This window comes from Protopterus annectens, chromosome 4.part0, assembly GCF_019279795.1.
Source record: "Protopterus annectens isolate FY-2018-M chromosome 4.part0, PAN1.0, whole genome shotgun sequence".
Lineage (NCBI taxonomy): Eukaryota > Metazoa > Chordata > Ceratodontiformes > Protopteridae > Protopterus > Protopterus annectens.
Genome location: NC_056733.1, coordinates 1,398,127,391 through 1,398,146,816, shown reverse-complemented (window position 1 = coordinate 1,398,146,816; position 19,426 = coordinate 1,398,127,391). Strand labels below are relative to the sequence as shown.

At 45.0% G+C, this 19,426-nt stretch overlaps 1 protein-coding gene across 1 annotated transcript in view; it reads left to right on the top strand.

Annotated features, from left to right (window-relative positions):
- The window catches only part of DDX46 (DEAD-box helicase 46), a gene marked incomplete in the record, with an annotated part of 2,009,097 nt that overhangs the window by 981,792 nt on the left and 1,007,879 nt on the right, over nucleotides 1-19,426 (top strand).

Below are 19,426 nucleotides of genomic sequence, written 5' to 3'. Positions count from 1 at the left end.
CAGTCTTTCTTGCCGTGCGGTGGAAAGCAGCTCGCAAAACGTTGGTTGGCGATTTTCGAACAGCGTATTTGGTTGTTGTCGGTCCGAAGTTCTTACTTCTCTTCTCAAAGCTAAGTACCCCGTTGGGGAATCTTTTTCTTGTTCCTCCGATGTCAGAAAAAGTTAATAATTGTATAGCGTGTGGAAACAAATACCTCATAAAGATTTCCACTCTTACTGTTTACCTTGCTTAGGCCCTGACCACGACGTTTCTTGTTGTCGGTTCTGTGCCAGGTTCAACTCTCGTACTATCAAGCGCAGATACGATTGGGCTTTAAATTATTTTGGCAGACGCTTCAATTATAGAATGTCGTCGGACACTACTGGAGTTCAAAAGAAGCAAAGACAAAGACAGGCCTCCGAGGTCCAAACAGGACTCATTGCAGCTGGAGCCAGCGTCCGGTTCGGCTGTCGTCAGTGAGGCGCTTTTGCAGCCCCTGTCGTCCGCCACTTCTGAACCGATGGCCGATATGGACTCCCATGGGGAGCCATCAAGGCCCACTATTTTAACTGCTGCAGGACCTTCGGACGTCGCTCCTTCAGATGGGTCCGGAACCGCTGTGCAGGTACCGGCTTCTGAGGGGGTTTTCAGGCCTACTCACATCACTATTTCAAAGGCAAAGTCAAAGACTCCTACTAAGTCTAAAGTTCCAGCTCAAGCTGTTTCTGAATCCACTCCCAAGACACAAAAACAATTATTGAGGATGGCTGAAGATTTGCTTACAATGATTAGGGGTTCTCACCCCCCTCCTGAGAAAAGGCCTCGACAGGATGTTACTCTGGATTCCTCTGACCAGGCTTCTGTATCTTCTGTTTCTTCCTCTGATCAGGACTATTCCTTTCCCCCTTATGAGGATTCGGATGCTGAGGATTCTTTGCCCTCGGCCTCTCCGCCTGAGGATTTTTCTTTTGGGGAAACCTTGCATGAGATGAGGGAACATTTTCATTGGGAAGGACAGGAATATTCTGCTTCCAAGAAGAGGCTTAGAGAATTTCTTCTTCTTCCTCAGCATAGGCCTTTAGCTATCCCTCCTGTCTTGGACATTGTAGATGATGCTTTTTCTGAGGCTAATTTGAATCCTGATTCCATGCCTCCTGCTCCTTCTAAGCCTGATAGATTTTATAGGGTTCCTGACTCTCATTTATTTTTGTTTAAAAACCCTTCTGCGGATCCTGAAACTATTTCTCAGGGCTCTAAGGCTGCTAAGGTTGCTACTTCTAAGAATCCTATTCCCTCTGAGAAGGATTCTCGTGCTTTAGACAGGTGGGGAAAAAAGATATATACTTCTGCTACCCTGTCTGTAAGGGCTTTAAATTGCCAGTTTCATATGTTTAAATATCAGTAATTTCTTTTGTCTGTTTTAAAGCAAAAGCTTGCTTCCCTTCCTGCTTGTGCAGAGGATAAGGAACTTCAGGATGTTTTGCATGCTACTGAACAGGTTAACAAGCATAGCTTACATTGTGGTTTTGATGCTTTGGATGCTTCTTGCAGGGCTGCTGCCTCTGGTACTGTGATTAGGAGACATGCCTGGCTTCGTGAACAAAGTTTACCTGAACAGGTTAAGGCTAAGTTATTAGATGCCCCTGTTCAACAAGATGTTCTTTTGGTTCTAAGGCTGAGGAAGTTATTAAAAGATGGAAGAAAAGGCAAAGTCTATGCAGACTGTAAAAGATTTCTTGCAAGTTCAGCCTCCTAGATTTTCCAGGAATTGGCCCTCTAAAATTGGTCCTTTCCCACGCCTGACAGGCCTCAAAGGGGAAGATATAGGCCCAGAGGTTGTGGTCAAGGCCAGACCTCTTACAGATCTAGACAATGGACTGCTTCTTCACCTAGAAGGGGAGAAGACAGATCCCAATCTCAAAGAAAGCAAACTCAATGACTCTCTCGGTTGGGCTTCAGGACCCCTTCACCTGGACGCCCCTCTCGGAGGAAAACTGTCTCTTTTTTTACAGAAATTGGACTCATATTACCCAGGACAGATGGGTATTGGACGTGATTTTAAAAGGTTACAAATTCCACTTTCACACTTTGCCAAGGACTCACGGTTGGCCAGATCTGCCAAAACCTCAATGGTCAGAGGCCTTAACTCAAGTGGATGCTCTTCTGGCCATGAGAGCCATAGAGCCTGTTCCACTTTCGGAAATGGGAAAAGGGTTTTATTCAAGGCTGTTTCTGGTTCCCAGAAAACAAAACTCATGGAGACCTATTCTGGACCTTTCTGTGTTAAACACTTTTTTGGAAATTCCAAAGTTCAAGATGCTCACTCTGCAACAGCTACTTCCAATGCTCTCTCAGGACGCCTGGATGGTGACATTGGACTTAAAGGAAGCCTATTTGCATATCCCCATCAGACAAGCACGCAGGAAATTCCTCAGGTTCAAGGCACTTTCAATTCTCTGTTCTGCCCTTTGGTTTATCTACTGCGCCCAGAGTCTTCACCAAGTGCCTGGCACCAGTAGTGGCTTACTGCAGACTTCAGGGGATTCAGATTTACCCCTATTTGGACGACTGCCTTATTCAGGCAGACGGCAAAGATCTTCTGCTTCAACATCTGGACTTTGTTCAACGTCTTCTACTCCTACTGGGATTCTCAGTGAACATAAAAAAGTCACATTTGATCCCTTCTCAACAAATGGTATTCTTGGGAGCCCTTTTAAATACAACCTTACAAAGGGCCTACCTCACTCCAGAAAAACAAACTCAGCTGGCTTCTACTTTCAACACCTTGGCAACTCTATCTCAGCTCACTGCAAGGAAATTCCTGCAGGCTCTGGGCTACATGGCTTCCTGCATTCTGTTGATTCCAAACGCAAGGCTTCACATGAGAAAGCTTCAATGGTATCTGAAAAGTGTATGGTCACAGCATTACCACGATCTGGATGTTCTGATTCCTCTGATACCCTGCCTTCAGAAGGAGTTCCTCTGGTGGTCCAGGGCATGCACCTTAAACGAAGGAAAACCTTTTCGTCTCCCTCAACCTACTCAAATCCTAACCACGGACGCCTCGGATTATGCTTGGGGAGCACACTTTCTAGACAATTGCCAGCAGGGAACCTGGACAAAGGACCATCTTCACTGGCACATCAATCTGAAGGAAATGTTGGCAGTTCAAAATGCTCTTTTAGCCTTCAGAAACCTTTTACAACCAGGGCCTCTGCTAATTCACACAGACAACACCACGGTCATGTGGTACATCAACAAGCAGGGGGGTTCTCATTCTTACCCCCTTTGCAGACTAGCTATGGGTTTATGGGACACAGCTCTAAATTTGAATCTCCATCTCCAGGCTCAATTCATTCCAGGGAAACAGAATCTCTTAGCCGACAGCCTGAGCAGAAACATTTCAGATCCTCACGAATGGATGCTAGACACCAACTTGTTCAACAGGATTACTGCAGTTTGGGGATGTCCCCAGATAGATCTGTTTGCATCCCATCTCAATCATCAGCTGCCTCGCTTTTGCACCAGGTCCTTCCACAAAACAGCTTGGAGAGTGGATGCCCTGTCCTTCAGCTGGAGAAGCCTTTCAGCATATGCCTTCCCTCCTCTTCCTCTACTGCCTCGGGTACTGCTGAAGATAAAACAGGACAAGCCCAAGTTCCTCATCTTGATTGCTCCAAATTGGCCTCGACAGTTTTGGTATCCAACCTTAAAGCTCCTGTTCTCGGGGCCTCCTTGGATTCTCCCACTGAACCCTTCACTTCTGTCCCAGCATCAGGGTCAGTTACTACATTCCAATCTCAAGACCCTTTGCCTGGCAGCTTGGCTCTTCAAAGGAGTTTGATTTCCTCTAGTCTTCCCAAACAAGTTTTGGATGTTCTTTTGGAAGCTAGACGGCCTAGCACTAGGAAATCCTATGCCTCTAAATGGAAGAGGTTTTCGATTTGGATGCAGGACCGAGGCTCTGATCCTCAGGTTCCTGATCTCTCCTCTATTTTGCTTTACCTTTCGGAACTTTTATCTAAAGGACTTTCCTTTTCTTCCATTAAGATTCATGCTTCTGCTATCTCTGCGCATTTCAGTTCTGATCCCCCTGTTTTTTCACATCCTTTGGTGAAGCAGTTCTTGAGAGGGGCTAAAAATTTGCGGCCTCCAAGGACCCCTCCTGTCCCTGCCTGAGATCTTAATTATGTTTTAGAAAAACTTACTTTGCCTCCTTTTGAGCCTGCTGCATCTTCAGATATTAAGTTTCTATCCTGGAAGACTGTTCTTTTGTTAGCATTGACCTCTGCCAGAAGGGTCTCAGAGTTGCAAGCTCTCATGGCTGTGGAACCATACCTTATTTTCCATCAGGACAGAGTATCCTTGAGGACCAATCCTACTTTCATGCCTAAGGTGATTTCAAAGTGGCTTTAAATCAGACAATTCACCTTCCTACTTTCTTTCCAAATCCTCAAAATAAAGGGGAAAGGATTTTGCATTCATTGGATGTGCACAGACAGTTACGATTTTACTTGGACAAGACTAAAGATTTCAGAAAGTCTAACCAATTGTTTGTTTCCTTTGCCTCCAGTTCTCTTGGAAAACCTATTTCTAAACAAACTATTTCCAAATGGATTGCTTATGGAATCAGATTTTGTTACACTCATCATGGGAAACAGATGTTCTTCTTCCCTTGCTGCAGTCCTGACAATTGGGTATAGTCCGCGTCCCAGTCGTCCCGAATACCAGAGTATAAGGCTGGCGTCGGTCATGGCGCCTTAGACTGACGCCAGTGCGTCAGGGTACTATGCGCATGACCGCCATTTCCTCAGTCTTTTTGCCGCATGGTCCGATGCAGAAGCAATTTTGCGAGTGCAGGTTGGCGTTCTGAGATTTTCGAAACCGGAGTTTCAGACCGAATACAGAGTTGGCTAAGTAATAGAACATTTTGGTTTTTCTTGCCTCAGTATTTTACGGATGTCAGAAAAAGTGAATAACTGTATTTCTTGTGGGAAGCAGATACGCATAGGGATTATCATACTTTGTGTATACCTTGTTTAGGGCCTGAGCACGACGTTGTTGGTTGCCGCTCTTGTGCTAGATTTAACAAGCGCACTATTAAGAGGAGGCTTGATTGTGCTAGGTTAGTGTTTGGGAATACTATGCCGTCGGATACTCCGGCGCCTGCTTCATCTAAGAAGCGCAAGGACAAAACAGTGAAGTCTAGGGTGAGGAACCGTCAGTCCCCGGACGCCGGTCCTTTAGAAGGCTCAGGGGAAGCAGAGGTTTTGCCAGGAGTCTCTATGGAGTCTCAGGCAGATACTTTACTGTTACAGGATGTGCCCTCTCAGGAGGTAGGCCAGGCTGAGGGGGCTTCTCAGGTAACTGTTCTTCCCTCTCTTCCCAAGGTAGTTAGGGCCTCCTTCTGTTGCCAAAGCTTTTAGAGGAAGGCCAAGTTCAGCTTCTGTGGCTTCTCCTAGCATTTCGGGCTCTGTGCCTAAGAAACATATGCTTAAAATGGCAGAAGATTTGATTACTCTGATTAGAGGTTCTATGCCCCCTCCGGTTAAGAGGCCTAGGGTGGAACAGGAGTTTGATAGTTTTGAACAGTGTTCACAGGCTTCAGAGTCTTCTGTGGAAGACTTGCAAGAGTTTCCTACTTATTCTGATTCTGATGTGGATGATTCCACTCCTTCAGCTTCTCCTCCTGAGGATTTTTCATTTTCAGAGACTCTTCACTCCATGAGGGAGCACTTTAAATGGGAAGGCCAAGATTACTCTGACTCCAGAAAAAGGCTTAGGGCATTCTTGTTGTTGGCCCAGGATAGGCGCTTAGCTATTCCTCCTGTGTTGAATGTGGTGGAGCATGTTTTTGCAGAGGCTTCTCTGAACCCTGATTCCTTGCCTCCTGCTCCTGTTAAGCCTGATAGGTATTATAGGCTGCCCGAAGCTCATAAGTATTTGTTTAAGAGTCCCAGCGCGGACCCAGAAACTGTTTCTCAGGGGCCTAAAGGTGTTAAAGCTTCTGTGGTTAAAAATCCTGTACCCTCTGATAAAGAGGCAAGGGCTTTGGATAGGTGGGGTAAGAAAGTATATACTTCTTCCACTCTAGCCATGAGGGCGTTGAATTGTCAGTTTCATATGCTGAAATATCAAAATTATCTCCTTTCACAATTGAAATCTAAGGTGGATGCTTTGGCGGAAGGTATTGAGTGTAAAGAATTGCTGGATTTGGTTCATGTGTCTGAACAAGTGGGTAAGCATTCTTTGCAGTGTGGTTTTGATGCTGTTCAGGCCTCCTCGAGGGTGGCTGCTACTAGTTCTGTTCTTCGCAGACATGCCTGGTTGAAGGATCAGAATTTAGCTGAGCATGTTAAGACTAGGATTTTGGATGCTCCTTTACAGTCTGATGTGTTGTTTGGACCGCCTGTGGAAGCAGTTTTAAAGAAAATGGAGGACAAAGCTAAGTCTATGCAGACTGTTAAAGATTTTGCAGGTGCAGCCTCCGAGTTTAGTAGAAATTGGCCTGCTAAGGGTGGACATATCCTGCTTATGGTTCCCAGTCTAGGGGTAGGTCTAGACGTGGTAGGTAGGGCTCAAGGTTCGCTTAGGCCTAGATCAGACAGTTCACCTGCTCAGACTTCTGGTGAGGGCAGGGTCAGTCCTTTCGTAAGCAGAACCAATGACCTGCCTTTTCAGCTGCCAGTGGACTCTCGTCTGGCAGCTCCTTTGGGAGGAAGATTGTCTCTTTTCAAAGAAAATTGGGATTTAATCACTCAAGACAGATGGGTGCTGGATATTATTCATCACGGTTACAGATTTTATTTCCACACAATGCCCCTTTCAAAGGCATGCCAGATGTTCCTCCTCCACAAAGAAAAGAGGCTCACAAGCAAGTTTCTCAGTTACTCCAGATAGGGGCCATTCAGCCAGTCCCTGTATCAGAAAGGGCTTTTATTCTCGCCTGTTCCTAGTACCAAAGAAGGGGAACACGTGGAGACCAATTCTGGATTTATCTATCCTCAACACTTATCTGGACATTCCCAAGTTCAAGATGTTGACGTTACAGCAACTGTTACCTCTGCTGGGCAAAGATCACTGGATGGTAACTTTGGATCTCAAGGAAGCTTACCTTCATGTGCCTATAAGGCTAAGTTGCAGAAAGTATCTGCGGTTTGAACTGGAGATTTTCATTATCAGTTCTCCTCTGCCCATTGGCTTATCTACTCAGAGTATTCACAAAGGTTCTGGCTCCAGTGATAGCTTACTTCAGGCTTCAAGGCATTCAAATCTATCCTTACTTGGACGACTGCCTGATTCTGGCTCAAGAAAAGGAACACCTTCTACAGCATCTGGAATATGTCATAGCAGTGCTAAGATGCCTAGGGTATTCTGTGAACGAAATAAAGTCCAGTCTAGTACCCTCTCAAGACATGTGCTTTCTGGGTGTGAGACTGAATACAGCAGCTCAGATGGCCTTTTTAACCCCGGACAAACAAAAGAGTCTGTCACTTTACTTCCATCAACTATCTCATCAGTCCGTGCTGACTGCAAGGACAGTCCTTCAAGCATTAGGGTTCATGGCATCTTGTATTCTGGTGCTTCCCAATGCCAAACTGCATATGAGGAAGCTGCAATGGTATCTCAAAATGTATGGACACAGCACTGCCAAGATTTGGACACTGTCATTCAAATAATACCTTGCCTTCAAAAGGAATTCTTGTGGTGGGCTCAGGAATGTCACCTAAACAAGGGACTCTCTGTGACCCGCCAGAGGCGAGTCAGATTTTAACGACAGATGCCTCGGACACTGCTGGGAGCTCATCTAAATGGAAAGTGGATACAAGACAAGTGGCCTGCCAGACTACAGCATCTACATATCAACATGAAGGAGATGTTAGCAGTCCAGTTTGCATTGATAGTTACTTCTTCCAGGGCAGGTGTTGATTCTGACAGACAACACAACTGTCATGTGGTACATCAACAAGCAAGGGGAACATTCTTATCCTCTATGCAGGCAAGCAATGATTTTATGGGAGACTGCGTTAAGCCTGCAACTGACTCTTCAGGCAAGGTTTCTGCCAGGAGCACAGAACTCCCTAGCAGATGTTTTAAGCAGACAAATCATGGATCCCCACGAGTGGAAACTGGATCTTCATGTATTTCAGAAATTGACAGTGTCATGGGGAACTCCAGACATAGATCTGTTCTTCTCCACTAAACCACCAGCTGCCAAAGTATTGCACAAAGGGTTTCATCACACAGCTTGGAAAGTGGATGCTCTGTCTTTCAGTTGGAAAAACCTTCATGTCTATGCCTTTCCACCTCTACCTCTTCTTCCAAAGGTATTACTAAAGGTCAGACAGGACAGGCCAAGGATGATTTTGATAGCTCCAGATTGGCCTCGCAACACTGGTACCCACTTCTAAGGAGTCTTGTAAAGAAGCCTCCATGGCCTTTACCTCTGATTCCTCATCTGTTATCTCAGAAGGACGGTCATCTGCTCAATGTCAAGCTTCAATCTCTTCATCTCACAGCTTGGCATATTCTGTGTTGAAGCATGGTATGTCTCAGCTTCCTCAACAAGTTTTAAATGTGATTATGGAAGCTAGAAGGCCTAGTACTAGGAGAGTGTAAAATGGAAGATTTTTATTTTGGAGTACAGCAAAGAATTTGGAGATTTCAGAGCCTAATTTGAGTGTGGCTCTTCAATATCTTACTGAATTATTGGACAAAGGTTTGTCTTTCTCTTCCATAAAGATTCATGCTGCAGCAATTTCAGCTCACTATGATTGTGACCCACCTTTGTTTTCGCATCCTTTGTTCAAGCAGTTTCTTAGAGGGCAAAGAATATAAGACCCCCAGCTCCTACTCCTGCTTGGGATCTCAATTTTGTGTTGGAAAACTTACTCTACAACCTTTTGAGCCTGCAGCTACTGCTGAATTGAAATATTTGTCATGGAAGACTGCTTTTCTGTTGGCTATTACTTCTGCAAGAAGGGTGTCTGAGTTGCAGGCCCTTATGGCAGTAGAGCCCTTTTGATTTTCCACAAGGACAGGGTATCATTACGTACTAATCCTTCCTTTATGCCTAAGGTGGTTTCTAGTGTGGCTTTAAACCAAACTATTCATTTGCCTTTTTGCAGATCCTCAAAATAAAGGGGAAAAGATTTTGCACACTTTAGATGTACACAGGCATTGCGTTATTATTTGAGCAGGACTAAAGATTTTAGGCAGTCTCAGCAGTTACTTGTTTCTTTTTGTTTAAGTTCACAGGGCAAGCCTGTGTCAAACAAACTATTTCTAGGTGGATTGGCTTTGCATTGCATTTTGTTATTCCCATCATGGCAAAGAGGTTCCAGCTGGGATTAGGCCTCATTCCACTAGGGCTACTGCCACTTCAACAGCATTTCTAAGGGGTGGCAACTAAGGATATTCTGGAAGCGGCTACTTGGAGTTCAGTGCATACTTTCTCTAGGCATTATCACCTGCCTATATACTCTAAGTCTAGAGCTGGTTTTGCCACAGCTGTTTTACAAGGCATGTTGTCAGCTCCTGCTACTTTATAATTTGCCAGCCTCCCTTACCTCTGCTTTGGGATTCTACCAATTGTCAGGACTGCAGCAAGGGAAGACGAAGAACATAGTACAGTTTTGTACCTACCATAAATGTAGATGTTCGAGGATTCCCCTCTGTGTTTCAGGGTGGTTGTGTAGGTGAGTTTACATGCTTATATTTTTATATATTACTGTATATATGGTTGTTTTGGGACTTGTCTTTTGGGTCTTCCGGTCATGGTACCCTACTGGCGTCAGTCTAAGCGCCATGACCGGCGTCAACAATACTCTTTCTGCGGACGACTAAGACATCTACATTTATGGTAGGTACAAAACTGTACTTTTCCAGGGACCATTAGAAGTCATTCTACTAGAGCAGCTGCCACTTCTACAGCTTTCCTCAGAGGAGTCCCTACCAAGGATATCTTGGAAGCTGCCACTTGGAGTTCTGTGCATACTTTTTCCAAGCACTACAATCTCCCCTTGTATTCTAAGTCTAGGGCAGGCTTTGCCTCTGCTGTCTTGCAGGGTATTCTTGCCTCCCCTTCTTCTATCTAAAGCCTCCTCCCCCTTTACACTGCTTTGGGATTCCACCCTACAGTTATGACTGCAACAGTGAAACACGAAGAACATAGTACAGTTGTGTACACCTACCATAAATGTAGATGTTCGAGTGTCTTCACTGTTGCAGTCGGGGTTTCCCTCCCTCCTATCCCCTCTGTTTATCTATCTTTTCCTTTTTTGTGATGTATTTGTGTTTCCTTGTTGGATTCATTTTTGATTTGTTGGGGACTTCTGACATCTAGGGCAAGAAAGGCTGGAGAAGATGGCGTCGGCTGAGGGCTATGTACCAAGGCGTACTGACGTCAGGATACTAGCTTATACAGCCGATGCCGGACCCAGACTTTGGGATTCTGGCCGACCTCGGGCTGCCTGCCGGCAGGAGCACCCTACAGTTATGACTGCAACAGTGAAGACACTCGAACATCTACATTTATGGTAGGTGTACACAACTGTACTTTTTTTTTACCAGTCTCTTTTTTGTGTTTTTCCCATGATCATAAGCAGTGTTCTGTCTGTTGAGCGTTTGCGCCCAAGACCCTACAAAGTTACCTCTCATATTTGTACGTATACCAGGAGAACCAGTGTCTTAAGTCTTTGGCTCAGGGTGCTGTGCCAGAATCCTCCCATCCTAGTGGACCAGCTGTCTGCCAAGAAAAAGGCCAAAAAAAATCAGGCTTGATCGGCTGCTGTCCAGCCTCCCCTGGATGTCCATATATAGGCTGGTGAAAACCCTGAAGATCATCCGGTGCGTGCTCAGGATTCCTCTGCTGTCTGCCCGTTGGAGACCGACATGGATTTGGCTTCTCGCATGTCCTTTGAGGCTTTTCAGTTGTCTGTACCTGATGTTGAGGGCGAATCTTGGATGATGATATCTGAGGGACTGAAGGGGATTCCTCAGTTTCTAGTGAGGGAGGAGTTTCCCGCAACTCTTAGAGTTGCATCAGGGGTCTTACCCTCCGAGGGTGTTGTGTGCGGACGTCCCACAGAAGGCAATACAAAAGGCAAAGCATATTTCCTCTGTTGTGACAGATCCACAATGTGAATGGCGGGATTTAACTTTGGGTTTATTTAATGCTTTGATGGCCTTGAAGCCACTTCAAGGGGTCTCTGTTTCTACTCGCCCCTAGTCTTCCACTCCAGTTAAGAGACCAAGGGAATTGGATTTCTCAGATGAGGATTTGTACTCGAGGGTGGGGTGGGGGTGTAATCCCCTTGCCTAGTCTACCCAAATCCCTTCCCCTTTGGACTACAGTTCAAAGGAGGAGGATTTCTTAAGCTCAGACTCCCCTTTGGAAGAGCTCTTCTTCGGAAATAACCATTGCCCGCATGATGGACTATTTAAGTGGGATTGTTCCTAGGTATCTGATATTCAAAAAAGGGATTATGTACACCTACAGATGGAATCTTCCAAACCACCTTTTGTTCCTCTTGTTCTGGCTGCCCTTTTAAATACCATTTCTGCAACTTCTGTAGCCCCCGACTCTCAACCTCATGTACCAAAAAAAAAAAAAAAGGTACATTCTACAAGGTGCCTGAGAGGTACACGTTTCTTTATAAATGCCTTTCTGCTGACCCTTATGTAGTCTAAGTCTCTACTAGTAAGCCATCCAAATTGTTGCCCTCTGTCAAGCTGCTGTTTTCTGATAAGGATAGTAGGGCCATGGGGAGACTAGGCAAGAAAGTTTAGACTACAGCCACTTTGTCCTTTAGGCCCATTAACTACAAGACTTGTATGATCAGATATGTTCTCGCTGTTCTTTCTCAGGTGGTTTCTGACCTTCCTGACTCTGAGGGAGGAGCTTCGTCCCTTTCTTGCTGGGCTCCACTTTGCTAGTTGCTCGCCACTCAGTCAGCTGATGTCTCATCCAGGGCTGCTGCCTTTGGTTTTGTCATGAGGCATTATTCTTTATGCTTTGCCTGATGACATCAAGGCTAAACTTTTGGATGCTCCTTTGGATAACAACATTCTTTAGTTATGCTGCTGCTGCTGTCCTTTAAGTCCATCCAGGACAGTAGAAAAGATTTACAGGAACTGAAACATGTTTTTTCTCCCATTCCTAAGTTTCCGAGGAACTGTCCTTCCAAATATGTCTTTGTTCATAGGCAAGCTTGCTCTCCTCCTAAGGAATAGAAGGGTTGTAGATGTGTTCCTCCTGCTATGTCTACTCAGATTCCTGTCTCCCAGAAACCTCTTTTTCAGGATATGCCTGTTTCTAGTTGAGAGTTTGCTTCCCCCTCCCCTCAATCAGGTTCTCTTGTCTCTCCTCTTTTCAGTGCCTGTTCCAAAATGGCTGTGAATCACCTCAGACTCTTGGATCCTGTTCATTATCTGGCAGGGATATTTCATGGTTTGGAAGTCCCTTCCTCCTTTTTCAGGCATTCCTTAACCTCCTCGGGGAAAGCTTTTTCATTTCCCAAAGGTTCTTAATTCTCTTTTGGATCAGGGCACCATTTAAGCTGTGCCTTGAACCCAGGTAGGGAAAGGATTTTATCACAGAATGTCCCACAAAAGGAGGGTAAGTGGAGACCAGTTCTGGATCTTTCCCTGCTAAACACTTGAGATTTCTTCCTTTCAGATTTTATCCCTTTGGACATTATCCCTTCAGACATAGCTTTCTTTTCTACTTGTACAGGCCTTTCTGATGTCTGTGGATCTCAAGGATGCATACCTTCACATCCCCAGCTGTCCTCTTTTCAGGAAATTGTTTGTCTCTCCTTTGCATTTTTCAGTTCTCTGCCTTGACCTCCTTACTACCCAAAGAGTATTCACCAAATGCCTCGCTCGGGTCATTGCTTAGTGCAGGATTTGAGGTATTCAGATTTTTCCTTACCTAGATGATCTGCTTATTTAAGCTCTTTCTCCCAGCAATCTGCTTCAGGATCTTAGATTTACTACTTACCTGTTGCGCAGTCTGGGGTTCAACATAAACCTGCAAAAATCTGTTCTGACTCCTTCAAGGATTATTTTTTTCCTTGGCTGCAGGTTTCAGACGATTCCAGTTTTGGCATCTCCCCCTACCCAGAGACTGTCTCACTGATGACATTTTTCCAGTCCCTTCTTCTCCTGGTCTGTCATGGTCAGGGAATTTCTCAGGGTCCCTGGGGTTTATGGCTTCCACCACTCCTATGTTCCCCTCTCACGAGGATCCACATAAGGAAACTTCAGTGGTGCCTCATATCAGTGTAACATCAGCAATGCCACTTCCTGAAGTTCCTGCTACCTTTGCTTTCTTGTCTCAAGCTTCAGTGGTGAATTCATCAACTTTCTCTCAACCGAGGGCTTTCTTTTGAAGCCCTAGTTCCCACACAGAAGCTCTCTACTGATGCCTCAGGCAGGAGGTGGTGTGCCGCCTTGAAGGTTCAGGGTCTCTGGCCCTCCTCATCAGAAGTCAGACCTTAACATCTCTGCAAGCTTTTCATTCACTGTTTCATCCTGGGCCCCTGAGTTTTCACAGGCAATACAATGTGCAGTATGTCAACAAGCAGAGGGACACACGGTCCTATCTTCTTTACAGACTAGCTTTTCAGGTCTGGATTCTGTCTCTCCAGTGTCAGTTGACTCATCAGGCAGTTTACATTAAATCAGAGCACAATCTAGTGGCACACACTGAGCAGGTCCAGCACACAAGCTCAGGAGTGGATGATTCACAGAGATTTGTTCCTGGAAATTGTCCATCTGTAGGGCGTTTCTCCAGTACATCTTTTCAGCTACCCTCTGAACAGAAAACTACCTCTATTCTGTTCCAGAGTCTGAACTCCTCTGGCTTGGAAAATGGACATCCTGCCCTTTCCTTGGAAGGGAATGTTTCTGTATGCCCCCCTCCTTTGTTGCCACTTTGAGCTCTGTACAAGATCAGGGAGGACTTTCCCAAAAGCTTGCTGGTGGCCCCTTTTGGCCCAGACAACATTGGTTTCCCCTTCTTTCTCACTTGGCCAGGGACAAGTTACCACAAGCTACTTCAGTTGGATCTTCTTACACAAGACAAGGAGTCTCTTATCCATCCTTGCTTGTAACTCTTCAAATGACATTGTGGGTCTTGATCCTCAAATGACATTGTGGGTCTTGATCCCTTTTAGCCACCTTTTTTTCTGAGGATGTGCTTTGGGTCCTGCAGGAGGCCAGGAAGCTCAATACCAGAAAATCCTAAATGTCCATTTGGAAAAGATTTTCAGTATGGTGTTTCACTCTCCATTAGGATCCCCTACCTGTTGAGATTCCTGTGGTTCTTTCTTATTTGTGTGATCCACTCAGTACTGGGTTCGCATATTTTTCAGTTAAAGCTCACCTCTCAGCAGTTTCTGCTTATCTGCCCTTAAATCCTACTCTGACCTCTAGATTTGTGGTTAAGCAATTTCTTAAAGGTTTCCTTAATATCAGGGCTTCCTGGAAGCCTATTCCGCCTTCTTAGGATCTCAATTTTGCACTTGAAAAATTGGCCCAGGCTCCTTTTGAGCCTGCTTCTTCAGCTTTCTTACAACATTGTACTTGGAAGACTGTTTTTCTTTTGGCTCTTACTTCTGCCAAGAGAGTGTCTGAACTTCAGGCTCTCATGGCTATCCCTCTTTTTTTAGTTTTTCATAGAGACAGGGTATGTCTTTGTACTAATCTTAATCCTTCTTTTATGCCCAAGTTGGTTAAAGAGTTGTCCCTTAATCAGTCTATTCATCTTTCTTCCTTTTTTTTCTTCACAGTGTGCCAGTGAGAAGGTTCTTCACACCTTGGATTTGCATAGTAAGCTCAGGTGTTAGTTACCTAAAACTAAAGTAATTTGTAAATATGAGCAGCTTTTTTTTCTCCATTCAAGGACTTTGAGTTTGGCTGTTTCTAAGCATACCATCTCCTCCTGCATTTCTAAGGCAATTTCCTTCTGTTATTTTTTTTCATGGTAAATATCTTTCTTCTTCTGTAAAGGCACATTCTTCTAGGATGGGTGCCTCCTCTGGTGCCTTTTTCAAAGGTTTGGGTTCCAACTCCATCCGTAAAGCTGCAGCTTGGTCCTGTGTTCATACTTTCACTAAACATTACAAGTTGGATGTTATTTCCAGGACTGGGCAGGCTTTGCTAGGGCTATCCTGCATGAGTTTGTAGAGGGTTCTTCTGTGCCTTTCTCCTTCTCAGTTTCCTCTTAATCTCTTGTACTGTCCCTAATGTAAAGACTATTGCAACAGTAATATGGAAGGACACCGTCCAGTTGTGTGAAATCTTACCATAAGCATAGATTTCTGTCTCTTCACTATTGCAATATTCGGTCCCTTCCTCGTTCCCCTATATTTTTGTTGCACTTCTGGCTGAGGAGTCCTTGTTCCTTTCCCTCTGCCCATTTTTCCTTCTTGATGTACATGTCTTCTTTTGTCTCTGAGGGTATCTTGTCCCTCCTGGGGCTTTTCAGTTTTCAGTTCTTAATGTTTGTGTCCATGTCACCTTTATGCCCTACTCTGTGTGGGGCGCATAAGTATGATGTACTGGCTGGACATTGATCTATCCTTGGCAGGAGATCCCTTGTATAAAAAATACTGCAGCAGTGAATAGAAGAGTATCTACTGTTTTGGTAAGATTTTACACAGCTGTACTTTCTCCTTTTCTGGCAGATGATGCTCCATTTTCTGGTACCTTATGTAGAATGAAAAGTCACTTCAAATGGTTCGCATAGGAAGTCTCTGATGCTAGAAAACAGTATCTTAATCTTCTGGCTATGGGTGCCCCAAAGCCAATGCCTGTTACCGCAATCCTAGTGGATTTGAAGGTGCCTTCCTAACTGTTGTATAAAATCAGACTCCGCCTGTGGACAGCTTGAATGCTTTTCAGGGCCCTTGAATCCTATAAGTATCATAAGATCATAGGATGTTACTAGGCTATTGGCCCTGAGGTCCTTGTAAGCCTAGCCAAGAGTTTAGCCCATGTGTAGACAAGTCAGCACTCAAAATCCCCTATCCAGCAGGGACACAGGTAGAATCCCAGGGGTGTATTTTTTGTTTCCCATCCAGTTATCCAGGTTGCGCTTAAAAGGGGATAATGAGGTACTCTGCTTGAAGTGGAGAGAGAGTCTATTCCACAGATGGGGGGGTCTCTGGGACACAAATCTGTCCCGCCAACAAGTTCTCTTGATATTACAGACCAGGTTCAGGTCATGCGTAAAGGTTACTCAAGTGGAGCTTGACTTGCTGATGTGCAGCAGACCCATCAAGATGGGGTCTGAGATTGCTTTGTATGCCAGACAGAGGTCATGTCTGAGGAGTCTGTATGAAACTGAGTAGTGGGACAGGGCTTTTAGCATATCTGTGTAGTGTAGATGTTTGAGGCCCTGGATTCTCCTGGTGAACCTCTGTGGTCTCTCCAGCTGCTGCATGTGCTTTGCAAGGTACATGCCGAAGGGGGCGTTGTATTCTATAAGGGAAGAATACAGGGATGTTATGACCTCTTTGTCCCTGGATGAGATGCTCTTACTTATGAGAGGGGCCATGTGAAAGCTTTCTGTACAAAGGAAGCAACATGGTGGTCAAAAGTCAGGTTGCTATCAACCTGGGTGGGCAAATCCCTCACTGCTGATTGCGTGTACTTAGGACATTGTTATTAATGTGATAATATCTGGGGACATCACTCTCCCCAAAGGGGATGATAAATTTTTTTGGCATTCAGCATGAGGCTATGTTTCTGGCACCAGTCATTTGTTTGGGTGAGACCCTCTTGGAGGACATCCACATAACTTGGGGAATTGATGACCGCACCCTGCTTGCAGTTATCTGCAAACTTGGTCAGCCATAGCCCACTGGTTTTGGCATACACCTGAGAAAAATATATCCCGAATAAGAGAGGCCCCAGTACCGATTCCTTGGGTACTTTACTCGTTACAGGTCTGCTTGAGGTGGCTTCCCCTATTTTGATTAGATGGGTTCTGCCAGTGAGCCAGTTTGCTACCCATCTGGTAACATATGGATTAATGCCTAGTTGACAGAGACTTTATTATGTCAGAGTGGGGAATAGTTTCGAAGGCTTTGGCCAGGTCAAGGTAGGCGGTGTGAACAGTCTTCCCCTCGTCCATGGCTTTGGTGACTGTCTCAAAGTCCACCAGATTTAATAGACATGACTTCCCCTTGACAAAGCCAAACTGTGTGGGGTCTAATGTTTGGAGGCTGCCGGTGTCCATGTTAATGAGGTCCATGATAATCCATTTCATGGCCTTGCAGATTGGTCTAGTTAGGCTGATGGGTCTATAATTTCCTGGATTGGTGGATGCTCCACCTTTACGTAAAGGGATGACAGTGGCTGTCCTCCACTCGGCTGGGATAAAGCCGGTGCTCAGGCTTTGGTTGAATAGGGTGCCTAATGGTGCTGCAGGTTCGTGCCGGAGTTCATGTAGGATGCAGCTTGGCATGTTATCCGGCCCTATGGAGGCTGTATTTTTTTGCCTTTGAGAGGGCAGTGATGACCTGTTCAGGGTTGAGGGGTGGGGGCAGGTACTGGGGATGTTCTGATTTACTGATGGGAGGACAGAGGGGTAAAGTTTTTGCTGAATATTTCAGCCATTAGATTGGCTATATCTACAGCATGTGTGTATGTGGTGTCCTTGACAACCAGTTCTGAACAGATCTGGGTGATTGCTTTGAGACTGCGGCCATATGTGAAGAAAGCTTTTTGATTGTCTCTACTAGATGTGGCCAATTTGGACTCGAAGTTGGCTTTAGAGGATTTCACTAGTGCTATTGTTTGCTTGTTCAGGCTAAGGAGAGATGGCTTCCAATTAGGCACCTGCTCCTTTCTTGGTCCTGGACAGCATTTCTTTCCTTTTGTTATATAGTTTATTTATTGCAGATGTCCACCAGACAGGTTTACTCTTCCTTGCGAAGGATAATTTTGTCTTGTCAGGTATTCCTGTTTCCATGCATCTGTATAAATGTTCATATAGTACTTTGATGTAGATTTGGACATTGGTGCCAGTTCCTACAGAGGGGGAGGTAGGCTGTGAAGTTGTTTATACCATCCTTCAGGAAGTTGTAATAAGCTTTGGAGAAATTTTTTTGTTTGTCCCTAGCTAGAGGAGGTCAGGGGAGATGGTGGCTTCGAAAGTGACCGCCTTATGGTTGGATCTTACCATGGAAAATGATGTAGGGGAGCTGCAGTGGTTACATGTTGGGTAATACCAAACCCAAGATATTATCACCTCTTGTGGGGGGTTTTGACTAGCTGTTCCAAGGCATATGCATTGATAAAGTCAAGGAATCCCTGGGCATTTGTGTTTTGGCATGAGTAGTTTTTCCAGTCTGTGGTTGGGTAATTAAAGTCGCCCAGGATCAGGGTAAAGGGTTGAATCTAGATAGATTTGAAGAGGTCCAGATAGGTGGAGTGGACATCTTGAGTCAAATTTGGGGACCTGTAACTGCTATTTTTTGAATAGGGGTCTTGTCAATGGTTAACTGCACCTGGAGTGGCTCCTGTGCGTCATACTGTTTGTCCAGCTTGGAGGTGTGTGTGTCTTTAATGTATATTGAAACTCCAACTCCTTTAGCTTTGCTGCCCACAATTTGGGGTCTGAATGTATAATAGGAGGAGTAACTGGGTAAGGCTGGGGTGCTCTACGCAGCTTTGAACCAGGTTTCTGTGACTGCATAAATGTCAGCATCTTCCAGGGTTAAGAATGCTTGCAATGAGTACAGTTTCATGTTTAGACTCTTAGCATTTAACAGCATGACCTTTTAATTTGCATTTTGTTGAAATTTTTATGTTGGTAGTATTGACCTTATGACTTTTCCTAAAAAAAGGCACTATGGGAGAGGCAAGGGCCTTTGCCAGAAGCCTGAAGCCCAAGTGAGCTTCAGGGAACTGGGTGTGTGTATCCTAATGCATACCCAGTTGTGGTGTCCCTTGATCCAGAAGAGGGGTCAAAATTAGTTGTGGGTCCTAATGCCCTTCGCAGTCATTTCATCCCCCTATTTCACATTGTGACAGACTCTACCTTTTAGAGAGCTGGACAGAATGTAGGAGGTACTTCAAGCATGCTTAATTCTAAAGCTGTCTCCTACACAGTTACCATCAGTCTGCCGAGGGGGTAGCAAAGGAGTCTCTCCCTGTGTGTTTATGTACCACCAAATAAAATTAAGATGATGAAAAGAAAGTGGCTGTTAAAAAAAAAAAAAACGGGGGGGCATGGAAACCAAAAAGAGAAGCCTGGGGGACTCTTAGGACCACTCAGCAGATAGGGAGCAGCTAAGACTAACCATTCTACTGCTCTCTCTCAGCTCTACCTAGGAGTAGTGCCACCACCTCTGTTATCCCCTGAAAAGAGGCCACTAGCGTAGTCGGGAAAGGGAGGCATCAACCTACTTCTGAGCTTTAGTGCCCTTAATT